The sequence below is a fragment of the Saccopteryx leptura genome, chromosome 3 (genome assembly GCF_036850995.1).
Source record: "Saccopteryx leptura isolate mSacLep1 chromosome 3, mSacLep1_pri_phased_curated, whole genome shotgun sequence".
Lineage (NCBI taxonomy): Eukaryota > Metazoa > Chordata > Mammalia > Chiroptera > Emballonuridae > Saccopteryx > Saccopteryx leptura.
In genome coordinates, this window is record NC_089505.1 from 94,490,662 (window position 1) to 94,508,893 (window position 18,232).

The following is an 18,232-nucleotide window of genomic DNA, read 5'->3' on the forward strand; positions in this document are numbered from 1 at the left end:
TTCTAAGGAAGACCCTGGAGGGGCAGAACTGGCACCACAAGACCACCTTCCAAGACCCCTCCAAGTCCCCAGCCCTCTTGTTTCTCCTGAGTTATGTCCCCCTGTGCCCTCCGGATGCCAGAGCAGGGTGGGGTGGTATGACGTGGTGCCCAGGGGCAGTGCCCATAAAGGAATCTGAAGGCATGCGAGGCGGTCAAAGTCTGGCCGGATCAAAGTGAGACCCGTCAGGGGAAGTGACTTGTTCCTAATCAAGAGCAGATAGCGCTGAGGAAGAAGTTGTGGGCCCTTCACTTTCCCTTTATTCTCAGGGCTTGGAGAGACCCTCAGCTGAGTGCAGCAGAGTTGGGAAACCGAGGCTAAGGGGAAGGGTGAGTCCAGGCTCACACAGCCAGACCAACCTGGTAGGACAGGGGTCCCACCTGCCCTTGGTTAGCATAGTGACCATGGACCAGAGTCACGGCCCGTCCGTGCCCTGTATCCACTAAGGACCTGGCTGCACCTCAGTTTCCCTACATGAACAGTGGAGGAAAATGATAGTGAGTCAGCTTTATTATATGAGATAAGAGACTAGGCAAAGCAGTCGGCACGGCGCCTGGCACAGAAAGGCGCTTAAGAAAGAACAGTTGCCTCCCGTTCAGTCTGAAGTTCAAATGCTGGGCCTGAACTCACTGCCCCCAATTTCTTTCTGGGGGGTGTCTTGGCTTCCCCACGCAGACTTCCTCCTGACCTCTCCTGCTCCCAGCCTGTGTCCTCAGGTGCGAGCCCCACGGCACACCCCTCCCCTTCTAAGGAAGTAGAGCTTCCTCTTCCGCTCCTGCCACCACCTTCCTGGTGATAGGGATTTCTGGGAGTGACAGGGCTGCCCAGCCTGCTGACTCAGGGCCCAGAGCCGGGGCTTGCTTAGCAACAGGCCCAGGCCCTGGGCAAACAGAGCTCCTGGTGGCAGCCGCACCCCCACCACAGGAATGTGGCGGAATTCCTGGGATCACCAGTGGCTGGGCCTGCAACTGGGAGTGGAACAGGTAGGCACCCTCCTCTGCCACCTTGGCACCGAGAGGGAGGTGTTCCCAAACCAAGTCTCAGTTCCCCACAGCCACCAGGCCCTCCGGCCAGCAGGCTGGGGTCCGGCCCTCAGCCAGGCCCTGGCCTCCTGGGGCAGGGGAGGGGGCCAGAGAGAAGTCATGAGGCTCTGACATCTTTACAAGCTGTCTGGCCTTGGTTTAGAAAGGCCTCTCAGCCTCAGTTTCCTCGTCCACCAAGAGGGGAGGAAACACCAGCAGCCTTCTGGTGGAATTGCGGTGAGGATTAGAAGAGAGAACGCAGGGCTTAGCACAGCCTGCCACACGTAAAGGGTCAGTGAAGGAGACCCTCAGTTATCAAGCTCACATCCCAGAATGAGGGAGAGCTTTGGGTTCTGGGACCTTAAAGGGAGACAGAGGCCCAGAGAGGGATCTGTACCTCCTTGAGGACACAGCAAGGCCACACTGCACAGCCCGACTGCCCATCATGCTGCCCTTCCAATCCTCTATGCCCCACCCCACCTGCCACAGCCGTCACTAGTGAGCCCTTCTGTCCTGGGGCCACTCTCAGTCCCAGGGCTGTGAGGATCCCAGGTCCCACTCCAAACACTGCCCAGGGGCAGGCCTGGCTGCAGGAGGCTCTGGGTGGGGACTGGACCAGACATTGCCTAGGGCAGGGCCAGCGCCTCTCCAGCACTCAGCCCGGGGCCAGCTCAAGCAGTCGAGGGAAGCTTCTCACAGAAGCCTACTGCCGTCTGCGCCTGTCTCTGCCCCCGTGTGTCTTACCCTGCTCTCTCTGTCTGTCTTTGTCCTTTCCTCTGTCTCTGGAAGAAGCCACAGAACAGGGTGTCTTAAGCACAGAGGAACCTGTTTCCTGAAAAAAGCCCTGACTGGGAGCTGGTCACCTGTATTTGCACCCAGGTTCTGCCTGTGACTTGCTGTGTGACCTTGGGCAATTCCTTTCCCCTCTCTGGCCTTCCATTTTCCATCATCCCATCAGTCACCACGAAGACTGCATAAGATTAGGAACTGCCCAGCACACAGTAGGGAGTCCCATGTGAGTGCCCCAGCTCCCCCCCCCAGCCTCTCACTGTCTCTGTTAATCCCCCCAGATCTGCCCACCTTTGATACTCCTGTCAGTGGCTGAGCCAGGGTCTGAATAGGAAGCTGAGGGCTCCCAGCCACGGGGAAGTAGGCAGGAGCAGAGCCTGCCAGGCCTACCCACGGGAGGGGACTGCGGGCCCCTCACTATTCACCACTAAGCCTGGATCCGGACGCCTTTGTGCCAAGAACAAAACCCAGGGGATCAGCTGTTCTCAGACCTGCCTCTCTCAGCTCCGGAAGGGACAAGAGCCGGGGCCCGAGGGTAGACTGTGCCCTCTCCATGGGCCCTGGGATGCCCGGGTGTCCCACACCCCAGAAGCTCCCCACAACCCCAGGGTGTGAGGGCTGTAAGCATGCCTGGGTTCAAATCCCACAGCTCACTTATCATGAGATTTGGCCAAGAGTGTTAACTGTTCTGAACCTCAGTTGTATAATCTGTAAAGTGGACATTATAATGGCCTGACCTCATGGGGTATGAGGATGACCTGAGATGACGTATTCTGGGCCTGGCAGTGCCTGGGGCCCAGCAGATGCTCTATAATGTGCTGCTGCAATTAGACTCCCTTCGTTCTTGCCTGGGTACATGGGGCTTAGGGCAGATCAAATATAGGGCCTGAGTGCAAAATACAGGTGGGTGTGTATGTGTGTGTGTTTGTGTGTGTGTGCACATGTGTGTGAGGAGGGGTCTGAGCAAGCCTAGCCAGGGGTTATGGGAGGCAGCTCATGGCCCCTACCTGCCCACCCTTCTTCCCACAACACCTTCCACAGTCCCCATGACACATAGCTCACTCCCAACCAAGTGCCCTGGGCCTGGAGCTGCAGGGACCTAGGATATGTCCCTAGAGAGGAAGGGTGGAGGGCCTCTGAGTCTCTGGGGAATGCCGGACCCTGCTGACCAGGCCCCAAGGGGAAGATGATCCCGAGCCTGTCCTTTCTCAGGCCCTCCCCCTGGCCGCAGTCCTTTGCCTGGTCCTCAACTCCAGGCCTCATGGTGGCTGGTCGCTGTAGCCAAATGGCCACAAGGCTTTGGCAGGGGCAGCCCCTCGAGAGGCATGCGGGAGAGGCCTCAGGCGACCTGCTCAGGGGGTCTCTCCTGGGACCCTCAGGCCCAAGCCAAGGGACAGGCTCCGTGTCAGAGGTGACGAGAGCAGGGCCCCAGGCAGCCATTACTTGAGTTTCCCAGGCAGAGGGCCAGGAGGCCTGTGGTCACACTCCGCCTGGGGCCTGGGCTCCGGCCAACCGTCAGCAGCAGAGATTATTGGGTGGGTTTTATTTTAAACAAAAAAGCACTTTGAGTGGAAACATGTGTCTCCTCTCCTCCTCTCCAGCTCTCCCTCCCTTTTTCTCTCCATTGCGTTTTCAAATAGTTCTGTCCTTTTTGTGCCTCTCTGTTTGTTTCCCTCTGTCTTGCTCTATTTCTGTCTCTTCTATCTCCCCTCTCCTCTGTTCCTCTACATCTCTTTCTCTCTGGCTTTCAGGGGTCAAGACTGGTACCATCTCCTTCCTCGGGTGTAGCCCAGGGCTCAGGCATACCACGCTCTTTGCAGATGATGTCCCCAGTGTGTGTCACAGGGCCCAGCAGCAGTTCTGCCCTGGGGAGGGCTGAGTCCCCTCCACAGCGCAGGGTGTCCGAGCAGCTGAGGCTCCAGGACCCAACGCCTGCACCCTCCTGTCCTCTCTCTCGAAGCCCCAGTCTCCCCCAGATCCACCCTCTTGCGTTTCTTTCTATACCAGCATCTAGAAATAGTTCTGTAGCTTAAAACAAGTTTTCAACCACTGATCTGATCCAAACCACCTATTCTGCAGCCAGAGAGATGGGTGCCAAAAGGGACCAGAACTTGCCTGAGACCACACCGAGAATTAGGGGGAGAGCTGGGCAGATCCAGGTCCCTGCAGGCAGCATCACCTACCCCTCAGACTCATGGCCACGCCACTCCTCGTGTCTTGGGTCTTCCAGAAGGGCAGTCTGCTTCACTGGTAGTGAGAGACCCCCTGGAAAACCGCAGGCTTGGCTGGGCACACCGACCCCAGAATAGTCACGTTGTTGGGCCCCCACCCTCTCAGCCTCTTCTGATACTTACCAGGTAGCAAAGAAGAGAGATGGGCCACCCAGGGACTGGGAACAAGCCTCAGAGTCCTTGTGTGACTGTGTACATGAACTTTCTCCTTGCCGGCCTCACTTTTCCCACTTTTGTAGCAGAAGGCTTGTCTTTGCCACTAGGTGCCTTTCTTCCTAATATTTTATTGTGTTCTCATCTCTAGAACCCCTGGCTAGAAATGCAGTCTTTCCTCCCAACATGAGAATGACCCTTTCCAACATGACCAGTTCCCCTTAACTTCCAGGGTCACTGTCCTCTGGGTACAAGCACCTTAGATGCTACAACCAAGAGGAGAGAGGCAGAGGGGAGGATGTCACTATGATCCAATACCCCACTGTCAAAGGAGTGTCCCTGAGGTGCCCAAGGTCCTGCTAGCACTCATGTAGGGCTAGGAGGGGTAAGGATAGGGATCCCAGGGGGTCCGTGCCTGGGTGACAGAGGGGAATGTCTTCCTCCTCCCGTGGTGCCGGAAGCTAAGCCAGGTAAGTGAAGGGGATCAGCCAGACGGGGGCAGGTGAGCCTGTCTTTCCAGATTTGGGCAACTCTGTCATCACCACTGAGCTGCTCTGCCCTCCCTTGCCCCGCCTGCCAGGTTGGCTTCTGGAAGTGGCCCAAAGGGAAGGGCAGGGCGTACATGGTCACCTTCACTAGGCAACCCAGGAAACCTTGGGCCAGGGGTCAGAAAAGAAAGGTAGGCTGCCCAGGAGCTCAGCGCTGTTTCTTTCTGCCCTCTGGGACCCGAAAACTGGCCCCAACCAGGGGCTCAAGGGTGTGACTTTCCACCAGTCTTGCTGCTCTCCCCACCTCTGGGTGGGAGCCTAGAAGTGATTTATTTCATCCTCACAACAGCCCTGCAGGCAGGAACCATTAGCCCCCACTTTACAGATGAGAAAAGTGAGGCCCAGAAAGAGATAGAGGCTTGCCCAGTGATGGGCTGGCCCCAGGAAAGCAGTCTGTTAGATTTTCATGAATTTTGGGAGCCATGTTTCACTGGTCCTTGAAATTAACTGTGAGCGGAAGAATTTACACCACGGCAATCGGCAAATGATACAAACCTGGGTGTTTTGTTTTTTTGTTTTCTTTCAGAGAGCGGGTTGTTAAACATTTACCAGCTCACCACTGGCTGGAGGCCACAGCTTTTATAGTGTCTTAAAAAGGTCCCCAGTTTACAAAGTTTAAGAGCTTAGCAAGACTGCTCCCTTGTCTCAAGACCTACGACAGATCCGAGCCTGTCTGACTCCAAAGCCAAAAAATTTCTTCTTTTCCCTCCTGACGCCAAAGGTTAGCTTCTCTTTCTACTCCACCATGAAAACTTCCTGCCCAGGACAAGAAACTGTCCTGGCTGTCCTTTGGAGCAAGGATGAAAGGTACTAAAGGGTTCAGAGTGCCCGGACACCATGCAATCAATTCCATAAATATTTACCAAGCACCTCACTTAACCTCCCTGAGCCTGTAACCTCAGCTGCAAAATGAGGCTCAACCTGACAGCATCCAGCCATCCACCCGGCCATCCATCTATTCATTCAGTGAATGAGTACCATGTGCCAACCAATCCCTGCTCTGAGTCCTGGCCTGCCACTGGGTTTCTGTGTTACCATGGGCCTCAGCCTTCCTATCTATATATTGGCATCATCTATGAGGTTTCCTTGCAACTTCTCTCCGCATTCCAGGGGGTGTTGGATGCCAGAAAAGGCTGTTGGTGAAGCAGTGGTTGTCAGGCTAACGAGCCCACCTGGGGATACAAAGGATCAGCAATGGCTTAGGTCCCCAGACACGAAAAACAAAAAACGCCTGTGTGATTCACACCAGCAAGGTCCCTCTGTTTCTGTTTACTTGAATGCAGAGTTCAGAATGCAAGGAGGGGTGGGACATTCAGCCCAGACTTCCTGATGGGGTAACAATACAGTAACAGCTAATATTTGATGAGCACTTATTTTGTGCCGGAGGTGGTGCTAAACACAGGTTTTATCTCATTCAATCTTTACAGCAAACTCACAAGTATGATACTCATTCCTTCAGATAAGGAAGCTAAAGCCCTGAGCAGGAAGCGACTTGACCAAGGTCACTCATTCATTCAAAAAATATTTATTGATAGAGAGTTATTGTCTCGTGGAGTCAGGGAGTTATTGTCTCATGGGAACAGAGTTCCAGTTTGGGACGAGAAGTTCTGCAGTTAGTGGTGATTGTTGCATGACAACACAAATGTACTTAATGCCACTGAGCTGAATACTTTAAAACAGTTAAATGGTCAATTTCCAGTCTTTATTTTACCACAGTAAAAAATTAAATTAAAAAGTCTTTATGGATCCCCAACAGCATTCCAGGCACTGCACCGTGGGCAGCAGTGACCGAAGCAGACAATTACTGCGGCCTTCGTGGAGCTGACACTCGAGAACAGTGCCGACCACGAGAGCCGTCTGTGGGCCGAATGATGGATGGATGTTCCCTCTCTGCTCTGCACCATATGGAAGCCATTAGCCACATGTGGCTACCGAGTACTTGAAATGTGGCTAGTGTCCCTGAGGAACTGACTCCAACTTTATTTCGTTTTCATTAATTCAAACTGCAATAGCCACCTGCGGTAAGAGCCTGCTGAGATGGACAGTGCAGCTCGAGGTCAGTCACGTGACAGGTCGGTGGTGGAGCTGGCTCAGATCCCAAGTGTGTCTAAGCCAGCGTTGTCTTAGTCAAGCTTTCCCCCCCGCTGTGGGTCAGCAGTTTGGACCACCTGCATCGGGGTCACGTGGGTGGGTGAGGGGGTGGCTGTGAAAGATTCGGATTCCCAGGCTCCACCTCAGACCAGAAATACAGAGCATGGGCCCAGGAGTCTGTCCTTGTTCCAGATGATTCTGATGCCCAAGAGGTTACATTTGAGACTCATCACCCTAGTTGTTCAAGACTGTCAGCTGGGGATAGCTTGAATTAGGCCTGACCTGTGCTGGGCGTGCTGGGCCCGGAGCAGGGCTGTTGAAGGGAGTGTGCCCTGCCTGAGCTCAGGGCTTCCCCCACCCGGCAAAGCCAGCCTGGGAGGGTCCTGGCTACCAGCCTGAAGTTCCTTACCACAGTTCCCTGAAGAGCAAAAAGAGATGGCCCCACTGTACCCCAGGCAGAGGCCTGGGGCGCAGGGCCCCTGAGGTCTCTGTCTCATCTCCCACCAGTCTCCGGGGCTTCCCCAGGCAGTCAGCTGAAGGCCCTGGCCCCGGCTGATGGGCAGCGGGAGAGAGAGAGGCTTGGCCTGGCACCCCACCCTGCAGACCAGCCTGGTCAAGCAAGGGAAGGAAGGAAGCAAAGGCAGGCCAGGGGCCCGGTAGGGACAGGAGTGGGGGTGACGAAGACCTCAGGAATTTGAAAACAAACATTCAGCCAGCAAAGGAAGAGGCTGCTGTCGGTTGCTGGGCCAGGACCAGCCCAGTTCCCTCCCTCCCGGGGCAGGCAGGAGTGAATCCAGCCCTGCCAACCATGACCCCAGTGCCCAGGGAGTTTCTACTCCCCCAAGGGGATAGGAAGGCCTTTGGGCGGTGTGGGAGGCCCCTGGGCTCTGCCCAGACATCAGAGAATCCTGGCTGGAGTGAGGAGAGAAAGCAGCAGAAAGCAGGGAGCTTCGAGAGTGCTCAGGAGGCCCAGCGCAACAGGGTACTTCATTAAGCATTGATTGAGCACTAACAGTATACTAAGAATTCCGTCAAAAACACTTCCCAGTTTATAAAAGAAGCGGGCACAGGGGAAGATAATAATACTGAGGAAAGCCCAGGAGCCTGTGGGTCCTCTGCAGAGTAAGTCAGAGAAGGCTTCCTGAAGGAGGTGGCACCTGAGCTAAGCCCTGAAGGGCAAATTCTGCTAGGGCAAAACAGAATTTTATTAATCTTACCCCTCCCTCTCCCAGAGCCAACATTCAGTGAACAGAGGAGTGAGCCAGTGACTCGCGGATATGTGGGACGAGTGAATCAGTCAAGGAATGGGTGAATGAATGAATGAATGATGGAAAATCTGAAGTCTAAAGTCTGAAGGTCCAGGCTACAAAATCCATCTCTTCGCCCTGGCTGTATAGCTCGGTTGGGTAGAGTGTCATCCCCAAGCACAGAGGTTGCAGGTTCAATACCTGGTCAGGGCACATACAGGAACAGATTGATGTTTCTGTCTCTCTTCCTCTCTCACTAAAATCAATCAATATAATTTTTTTTAAATCCATCTTCTTGGCCCTGGCCGGTTGGCTCAGTGGTAGAGCGTCGGCCTGGCGTGCAGAAGTCCCGAGTTCGATTCCCGGCCAGGGCACACAGGAGAAGCACCTATCTGCTTCTCCACCCCTCCCCCTCTCCTTCCTCTCTGTCTCTCTCTTCCCCTCCCGCAGCCAAGGCTCCATTGGAGCAAAGATGGCCCGGGCGCTGGGGATGGCTCCTTGGCCTCTGCCCCAGGCGCTAGAGTGGCTCTGGTCACAACAGAGCGATGCCCCGGAGGGGCAGAGCATTGCCTCCTGTTGGGCAGAGCGTCGCCCCCTGGTGGGCGTGCCGGGTGGATCCCGGTTGGGCGCATGCGGGAGTCTGTCTGACTGTCTCTCCCCGTTTCCAGCTTCAGAGAAATACAAAAAAAAAAAAAAAAAATCCATCTTCTCATCCCTCAGTTATGAAATCTCTTCACAGCATTGGGGCTATGCTCCCGTTGGGTACCCAGAGACTCTGAAGCCAGTCTGCGTGGGTCCAGTCATTTGCCAGCTGTGTGACTTTGGGCATGTTACTTAACTTCTCTGTGCCTGGGGGGGGGCATTCTCTGCAAAATAGAGGTAATAATCCTGCCTATTCATAAAGTCTTTGTGAAGACTGAGTTCAGATAAGTGAAGTGCTTAGAGCAATGTCGGGCATGTAGTGAGAGCTACATAAGTGTTTGTTAATATCGTTGGGCACCAGCTTATCCATTAGTCACTCACTGATGCACTCCCGTCTTCAGCCCGCCGTTCACACACTCCTCCCCTTCACCAGTCATTTGTTGGGCAACCCCTGTGCCCAGGCCCTCTCCTCCATGGGAGCCTTCTGAGCTCCCATGTCAGTCCTGGATGGTGCCTGCCTGCTGCTAATTTCCATAACAATTTCACTAATTCCTCCTAAACCCAACACAAACAAGAAGAAGCTGTCTGAAGCAGGGGTGACTGCTAGGAACAAGGGTGTCAGGCACTAAGCATGGGCTCCTTGGCCAGGAGCCATTACCCAGAGCTGTGGCGGAGGCCCAGGCCTCCCCAGCTGGGGGTGCCAGCTGATGCCCTCCATGGGGCAGCCTTGCCTACTCCCCTCTTTGACAGGCTAGAACTTCCAAGTCCCAGCCTCACCCAGTGCGCAGCCCCTGCAGTGCCCACTCCCTGCCCACGCTTCAGGCTCCGTTAAGCCGGGAGCCCCGGCCTGGTACACAGGCCAGCTCTGCCTGAGCTGGAGCCCAGAGCAGGCGGAGGTGAGAACGCTAAAGCTCCACCCCATTTCCTAGTGCACAGTTAGGGCTGCGTGTTCACTGTAATGATTGCGTGCTGATTATTAGACAGGAGCAGAAGGTTCCAAAGCTTCTTCCCCACAGGCCCTGGGAGAACAGGTCATGGGAGGGAAGAGCCTGTAAACCATTTCCTGAACACCTCCTGTGTGCCGGGCACCCTTCTGGTTGCTGTCTATCCTTTTAACAGCATGGCATAGTGGGAGCAGCAACTTGAATCTCATCGATGGGGAAACTGAGGCTCAGAGAGGTCAAGGGTCTTGCCCAAGACCCCAGCCAGTAAGTACAGTCCTGAAATTCACACCCAGATCTTCTAAGACCCCATCTGGCCCCCCAGGGACAATCAAGGTTGGCATCTAGGGAATCAGAGAGAGGCTGGATTGGGCACGAGGTGTTGTTTGGGTCGGAGGGTGGGGCAAGAGAGAAGGAGAGCAAGAGAGGCAGAGCCGGGTGCCAGGAACAAGGATGCAGGGCGGGTAGCGGGAGCCTGGCCAGGTCCAGGGTTCCTGGGCAGGCCCTGCTGGGCCCTGGAAGCAGCAGGCTCATCCTGTAGAGCTGCCAGGGTGATACCAGCCTAAATCTGCCAACTCAGCGATGGCATCGGTCTTCCTGGAAAACAGCAGGCACTGTGCAGGCTGGGGGGTGTCCCAGAGGGAGTCACCTGCCCGGGGGGGGGGGGGAGGGAGTGTGGGCACTCCATTCTGCCCTGCAGCTCCTCCCGCAGCCAACCCATATGTCCTTGAGCCAGCCCCCTTCTGCATGCTCAGACCCCAAACCACTGGATCCAGCTCCCAGAGCTGAGTCCAGGGTGCCACTGGGGCCCTAGTGACCAGTGCTGCCAGCCACCACCTCAGCCAGGCAGCACAGGCTCCCAGGGCGCGTCCGCACCTGCCTCCTGCAGCGCCTTGTTCTGCCCCACCCTAAAGGGGGCAGGTGTAGACGGGCACTGAGGTAAGGTGAAGATGACACTTTTGGTGTCACTCTTCTTTGGAGGATACTGTAGGTCACAGCATTAGGGATTCTAGAAACCTCTCTGGGGTCAGGTCCAAGGCATCCCACTGTCCAGCTGGGAACTTCACCTGGGGTCAGAAGAGGGGCTGGGTCAGGAGCTCCCCCAGTCCACAGGTGGCCGGGAGAAACAGGGGGGCTCTCAGTCACAGGCACACGCCACACCCTGGAGGGGTTCATAGGACCATCCTCACACCAGACAGAACATGACAAAGAAAGGGAGGGCAGAGGCATCCGGAGGGCCTAGCACAGGGCCTGTAGGCAACTCAGTTTCCCCATCTAAGCCTCAGTGGTGTGCCCGTGAATGGTTAACAACCAGCTCGGGTGTGGGGGGAGGACCCAGCGCAGGGGGCTGACGTCTGTGGTGTAAACACTCCTCGCAAGGCCAATGCTGAGCACCAGCTTACCAGCTTGCCATCACTGAACGCAGGGCTGGGAAGAGCTGCTCTGGGGGGCCAGTCCGAGTGGGTTTCGTCCGACAAAGGCTCGTGCTCCCTCCCTATCACAGTCTGGCCACGTCACAGAGCTGCTGTGAGAACGAGGGGGGCTGGCTGTGGGGGACTGGCCACACACACGGGCTCTGTGAGCTGGGACCCAAGGCAGAGCTGGGGAAGGAGTTGTTACAGCCAAGGGCTTCAGAGAGTAGTGCACCCCCCACCAAGCAGGCCCGGGCTCAAAGAGGCTCTGCCTCTTAACTTGCTATGAGACGTCAGGCATGCTTGGGTTCCCTCCTTTGTAAAACGTGATGATACAGATAGAACCTGCTGGAAGGGTTGTTACGGGGAGGGGTGTGTGTGTGTGTGTGTGTGTGTGTGTGTGTGTGTGTGTGTGTGTAAAGGATGCAATCAATGCTGATGAGATGGGAGGCGATGGTTAGGACCCGTTTTGTTTTTTTTTACAAGAGGTGATTTTTATAAGAGGTGGTCTTCAGGGCTTCTGGGGACAAACGTCTTTTAGTCTCAGGAACCCACTTTTCCCCTTCAACCCACCTTCAGGGCCATCTCAGGAGGAAGGGGCTCTGCATCCAGTTCGGACACACCCACCCTGGATCCAGTACACCTGAAGCACCCCCAAGTGCCCAGCCCAGGCTAGGACCCCTGAAAAAAGTCAGTGGGCACTGCCCTCCATGTGCCAACTGTCCCGTGGGAACACAGAGACGGTGACGGGCCCTGTGGGGCCACTGCCCTGGAGCCTGGGGCAGTGTGGACAAGCAAGGGACTCCTGACCCAGCCCTAGAGCTAGCGGGGAGATTCTTGGAGGAGGGACCGTGACCAACCACCATCTTGTTTGTCAGACCTTTTCCTCTCAGAGCTGAGGTCAGGACTGTGTAGGTGATCCTATTTCCCGGAGACTGCACCCTCCCTTGCCCCCGCCCCACCTGCTGCCCTGTGTCCCCACCCAACCGCACAGCTAAGCCCCAAGAGGTCTCAACACCCTGGAATGTGAGGAGTGGGTAGAGCACCACCCTCAGGACCCCTGGGTCCCAGCTGTGGTTTCTGCTGCCCCCTGGTGGCAGGACTGGGAAAGCTACTGCTGTCACTAAGGAAAACCAGTTCATGAATAGCCATCACCATGAAAAGTAATGACGATATTCATTACTTTAGTTTGTAAAATCCCTCCTCAGTCGATCAAAAGCTGCACGGAGTAGACTGAAATCAGATGGGGATTTAAGTCCTGATTCAGTTTCCAACTGGTTATGTGACCTTGGGCAAGTCGTGTCTCCTCCCTGAGCCTCAGACTCCTCATCTGTAGAATGGGTGACAAAAACAGGGTAGTTGTAAGGATGAAATGACCTCATGCTTGGCACATGAGTTGAACTGGAGACAATAACGCCACCACCGTTATCAGAACACTTGCCAGTCGACCGTCTATCATCTCCCCTGTGCATGATGGTTTTTTGCAAAGTCCCTTCCAAAGCGTCACGTCCTTTAATCTGCATTATTATTCCCATATGATGGGAATCGAGGCTCAGAAAGGGAAGTAACATGTCCAGAGCATCACAGCTGGAGAGCGGTAAAACTGGACTCAAAGCCAGGTCTGCCTGACCCCAACTCCAGTGCTCAGGTCCCCACACCCCACTTTGGAAATCGGATGCACCTGAGAATTCCCCAGCGTCCCTCTTGCCTCATTTAAATAAGCAGGCACAGCCTCTGCCTTCTCCAGCCTCTTCCTCAAACTTCTCCCACACCCACGCCACCATCTAGAATGCCAGCCCAGCAGCTAACCCTTCCCTTCTTCCTGACCACATCCCCTCTGGGCAGCTCATGAGCCAAGAGCTTGAAAGTGGCTTCCAAAGGTCATCCTGTCCAACCCCCTGCACTCCACCCAAGCGGTGACTGCTCGTCCTGTTCTTCACGCTGCTCCAGGAGGAGATGTCATGCCCGCACTTCCTGCACCCGCCCAGGTGTTGGTTACAGCTCCCACAGTCGGGAAGGTCTACCTTTCGTCCAACCACGGTCACTCCTGCCAAAGTGTCAGCCTATTTCCTTTTGTTCTGTCCCCCAGGAGTGTCAGAAATACCACCTGGGGAGGACACCTGGAGGCCCAGAGATAGGGACCCTGGAATGGGGAAGGGTCACTCAGGGACAGGAAGTGAGAGCTGAGCCCAGGTTCAAATCCAGGTCGGGGTGGTAAGAGCCACTGAGCCAGACTCCTGGTGCCCAGGACAGCCTCAGCCCAGGCGGGGCCATCTCACCCAGCCACCCTGGGTGTGTGCCACAGGGCCGGGGGTTGGGGGGGGGGGGTTGGGCGCCTGTAGGCGGTGGGTGAGCTTGCAAGCTCCCAGCCCCCCCTGCCACCCCCACCCTCACCCCCACCCCCGTGCACACATTAGCGGTGGCTGTGGGAAGCAGAGCAGTTCTGAGAGGTGTGAAGAGCTCAGGCTCAGGATTCATGTGGATCCGGGTTCGAATCCCTTCAGAACATCTCTGTACTGGGCACCGAGGCCACAGCCAAGGCCTCATGGACTGAGTTTCTGTCCTCACAGAGCCCACAGTCCAATGGAGGAGGTGACAGTAAACAGGTTTAATAAGTGAAGAAACACAGAACCCAGAGTGGCGAGCGGGAGGATGGTGAGACCCCACATGCAACCGGTGACTGGGGAACGTCTCCTCAGGAGGTGGCATTTCAGTCAAAGCCTGAGTAACAAGAAGGAGTCAGATTTCAAGATCCGAAGGGAGAACATTCCAGAGAGATGAGCCGCCAGGGCAGGAACCTGGGATTGGAATGAGTTTGGAGTCTGCAGATGAGCTAGGTCGGCTGGGGCAGTAAGCCTGTGTGGGACTCTGGTATATGGGCTTGCCCAGGGCATTGCTCTCCAATGTCAGTTTTCTTATCTGTAAAATGGAATCTCCAGTACCCCTTGCTATGGAGACGGACACACAGGCTTCGTCCCAGGTGGGTGTTCCGTAATACCTGGTCTTTTTATCAGTGCTCTAATAGCAACTCCATCAGTGGCATCCTTCAGGGTTTCATTCCAACCCCAGCACCCCCAGCCCAAAGCCACCCCCATCACGCACACAAGGCTGCCCAACCATTTAGTCAGGTATGGAGGGTTTAGGTCTTGTCCAAGCACACTGCACTTCACAGTTTATAATGCATTTCCTCCCATCCTTCCCTTGCCCTGCAGAGCTAGGTTGACGTGGAACTCTTTAGTCCGGCCTGGTAGTCCCTGGTACCCAGCAGGTGTTCACGGTATGTCAAGTCTGGGTCCTGCCACTCACACTCCATTAATGAACTTTTAAATTCAAAAGGGCCTTTTATATTTCTTCTTTTTTCTTTTTTTCTTTAGTGAGAGGAAGGGAGGCAGAAACAGACTCCCGCATGTGCCCTGACCAGGATCCACCCAGCAAACCCATTAGGGGGCGATGCTCTGCCCCCATCTGGGTCCCTTGATCCATTGCAACAAGAGCCTTTTTTATTTATTTTTTTAGCACCTGAGGCAGAGGCCATGGAGCCATCCTCAGAGCCTGGGACCACTCTCTCTTATTGAGCCATGGTTGCAGGAGAGGAGAAGAGAGAGAGGGAGAGAGAGAGAGAGAGAAGTGAGAGGGGGAGGGGTAGAGAAGCAGATGGGTGCTTCTCCTCTGTGCCCTGACTGGGAATCGAACCTGGACATTCATACAACAGGTGAATGCTCTACCACTGAGCAAACTGGCCAGGATCCCCCCCCCCTTTTTTTTTTAAGAGAGAGAGAGTCAAGAAGGGAGAGAGATGAGAAGCATCAACTCATAGTGGCAGAACTTTAGTTGTTCATTGATTGCTTCTCATATGTGCCTTGTCCGAGGGGTTTCAGCAGAGCTAGTGTCTCTGCTCTAGCCAGCGACCTTTGGGCTCAAGTCGGCAACCATGGGATCATGTTGATGACCCCACGCTCAAGCCTGTGACCCCAGGCTCAAGCTGGTGAGCCTGCGCTCAGGCTGGATGAGTCTGTACTCAAGCTGGCAACCACAGGTTTTTGAACCTGGGACCTCTGTGTCCCAGGTTGACGTTTTATCCACTGTGCCACCACTGGTCAGGCCCAAAGAGGCCTTTCTTCCCAAACTTCCTCCATCTTAATTAAGAAAGGATCATTTTCTAGCCACATAGATTCCCTAAGCCTGAAGGTTCTGGGATGTAGCTAAGCATTGTTGGGATCAGAAAACAACTCTCCATCAAAAGCCAGAAAAAGTATTGGAGAAAGAAGGGTCTTTGAGCCCCTCTCACACGCAAGCAGAGCAGGAGCAGGCCAAGGTCGAAGTCGGGTCAAGGGGTTAAGCCACTGATTCTTCTCTCCTGCCCTTCTCCTCAAGCCGTTAAAGCCTCTGGCTCCCAGAGGGCAGATCCTGGGTCTTGGCTTAGTCATATTCCTGACCTGCCACCTCCATTTCAGCTCTCAAGATGTAGCTTGAGTGACACTGCCTCCAGGAAGCCTGCCCTGCCTATGAGAGCCAGCTTCTCCTTTATTCACCCATCTACAGTCCCAGGGTTTCTACAACCAGGGTACTGAGTAGTATCTGTTGAAGTGTAACTCACATGCATGAAAGACCTTCAGTGTGCAGCACAATGGGTTGCCCCAAAATGAACAGCCTTTGCAAACAGCATCGAAGGGCTCCTCCCCCTCCGGCTACTACTCCTGCCTCAAGGCACTGTCTTGACCTCAAGGTACCCCATCCTAACCTCTAGCCATTAATTTGTTTTGCCTGTTTTTTGTACTTTATGCAAATATAGTCATTTAAGAAGTCCTCTGGCTAGCTGGCTTCTCTCCCACTACGTCTAGATTTATCCCTGTCCTCGGGTGTATTTATAGATGGTTTATTATCATTATTGTACTGGGTTCCCCTGTGTGAACAGACCACATCCATTTTATCATTGATCCACTTAATCCTCAATGAGCATTTGGGTAGTTTCCAGTATTTTGGCAACAAATGCATAGTACTGCTAAGAACATTCTAGTCTGTGTCTTCTGGGGCACACATGCACACATTGCTGCTGGGTGTGTACCCAGAGAGAGACGTGAATTGCTGGGTCAGAGTGTAGGCATCTACTCAGCTTTGGCAGATGCTGCCAAACTGTTCTTCAAAGTAGTGGTGCCAATTTACACCCTGCCAACCGCACAGGAGAGTTCCTGCTAACCCACATCCTTGCCAGCTCTCAAGATTGTCTGGAAGTCCCCGTTCTGGGAATCAACAAAGAAACCAGTGAATATCTCCACGCTGCGGGGCTCCACGCTGGTTGCACCCGAGGCTAGTGCCTGCTGGGGCTCCTGGTTCACCCTGAAACCTCAGTGTGCCCTGAAAATGAACAATTGAATACAATAGTCTTTTAATTTTTTTTATTTTTTTTTTTTTTATGGATCGGTTGATTTTAGAGCGAGGGGACAGGAGAGAGAAACACTGGTTTGTTGTTCCACTTACTATGCATTCACTGGTTGATTCTTGTATGTACCCTGAACGGGGATCAAACCTGCAAACTCGCCGTATCAGCATGACGCTCTGACCAGGGTTTGAATAAGATTTTTAGGATAAAAGCTAAACAACAGGTCCAAAGTCTGAGGACTGCAGGTAGGGGGGAACAGCAGGATGTCATCAGGCACCACAGAGAAGGGGGCAGGCCCTGGGTGGGGAGCAGGTGGCAGGAAGCCATTGAGATGGGCACCTGCAGGTACGTGGTTTGGAGCAGGGGTAAACTTTTTACACAGGGGGCCAGTTCACTGTCCCTCAGACCGTTGGAGGGCTGCCACATACAGTGCTCCTCTCACTGACCACCAATGAAAGAGGTGCCCCTTCCGGAAGTGCCGCGAGGGGCCGGATAAATGGCCTCAGGGGGCCGCATGCGGCCCGCGGGCCGTAGTTTGGGGGCGCCTGGTTTGGAGACTGGCTGAGCAGACAGCCTCATGGGCCAAAACCTTTGCCACAGACATGCCCACCCCGTCGCTTGCCCTGCCCAATACCACCCCACCTTCCTCCTCCTCCTGCAACAAGCAAAGGCAGGACCCTGGTCCTTGGCCAAAGCCCAATCCCAGGGCAGGGCCCACAGGGCAGGGGCAGGTCCCTCTAGGAGAGGGGCTCTCCCAACATGCCTTGCTTGGGTCTGCCTCCTGGGCAGGTGAGGCATGACGAAAGTGGGCCTGGTGCACCTTGTGCAGCCCTGGTCTCTCTCCCTGCCTGGCAGTATGACCTCAAAGTCAGCTGCCCCCCACCCAAGTTCCCCAGCCCAGATGCAGGTGTCAGCCAGAACACAGATATGCAAGGCAGCTTGAAGGCAGGAGAGCTTGTCTCCTCTGCATCGCCAGCTCTGCCAACCTGGGCTCTCCCTGTGCAGACTCAGCACTGGAAGAAGCAGAGGCCCCTTGGTCTTCACTCAGTGTAGGCATCCCGTTCTTGGACCTCCTGAGTTCCTTAAATCCGCTAAAGACAGAGACCTCACCTCCTTAAAAGGGGCCCAAGCTCTGGTTATGCAGCCCTGACATGGTAAAAAGCCACCATTTTTTGCAACTTCTTATGGGCCAGGCACTGTCAACCTTTCATAGTTTATTTCACAGTGGCTCCATGACATAGGCACACTTATCAGATCCCCATTTTGCAGAAATGATAACTGAGGATTAGAGCCATTGTCCTGCTTAAAATCACATACATGCACGCACATACATGCGCGCATGCGCGCGCGCACACACACACACACACACACACACACACACTTCCTACCTTTGCTCAATAGGAGGGCCAAGAAGCAACCACACCTCAGTAGCAACGAGCACACCCAGTACCCAGATCTTGGTTCCTAAATACCACTCAACAATAAAAGGAACCACACTCCTCAGAGAATTGGCTGATTCTACCACTGAGGCAGGGAAAATGCAAGATGAGCCTGGAGCATCTAACAGTGCCAGAAAGTAAGGAAATGCTCAGAACACAAAAGGATGGGAGGATGTCAAACAGACGCAGGAGCTAATCTGAGGAGCTCCCAATGGCCCAAACTGACAACAGTTTACACACAAAAATAAGTACTTTGGTACTGAACGATAATCCAAAGCAGAAGATAGATAAATGCATG

General features: G+C 54.5%; 1 long non-coding RNA gene across 1 annotated transcript; it reads left to right on the plus strand.

The window, feature by feature from the left end:
- The first annotated feature begins 882 nt into the window (after positions 1-882).
- Positions 883-8,500, plus strand: LOC136399694 (uncharacterized). Its single transcript, XR_010750194.1, has 3 exons — positions 883-1,022; positions 6,539-6,838; positions 8,106-8,500. It is a non-coding gene; the product is annotated as an uncharacterized lncRNA (long non-coding RNA).
- The last annotated feature ends 9,732 nt before the right edge of the window (positions 8,501-18,232 follow it).